This window comes from Penaeus monodon, chromosome 24 (assembly GCF_015228065.2).
Source record: "Penaeus monodon isolate SGIC_2016 chromosome 24, NSTDA_Pmon_1, whole genome shotgun sequence".
In the NCBI taxonomy this organism is placed as follows: Eukaryota; Metazoa; Arthropoda; class Malacostraca; order Decapoda; family Penaeidae; genus Penaeus; species Penaeus monodon.
Window position 1 is genome coordinate 24,829,958 of NC_051409.1, and position 213 is coordinate 24,830,170.

Sequence of the window (213 nt, forward strand, 5' to 3'; positions counted from 1 at the left end):
GTGTATTTTTGTGTTATATCCCAGGAGTGAGCAAAGAAGCGTTGCCTCCATAGCGCTAAGATGTTGCGCTCCGCGAAAAAGGAGTTGAAGGTGACGCGGAGGGAGAACAAGAAGCGGCACTCGGACCCGCACGTGGTGTCCTTGGAGAAGCAGAACGCCGGAAACACGAACATGCTGGTCGCCACGCCGATCCGCATCGCCATGGAAGCCATG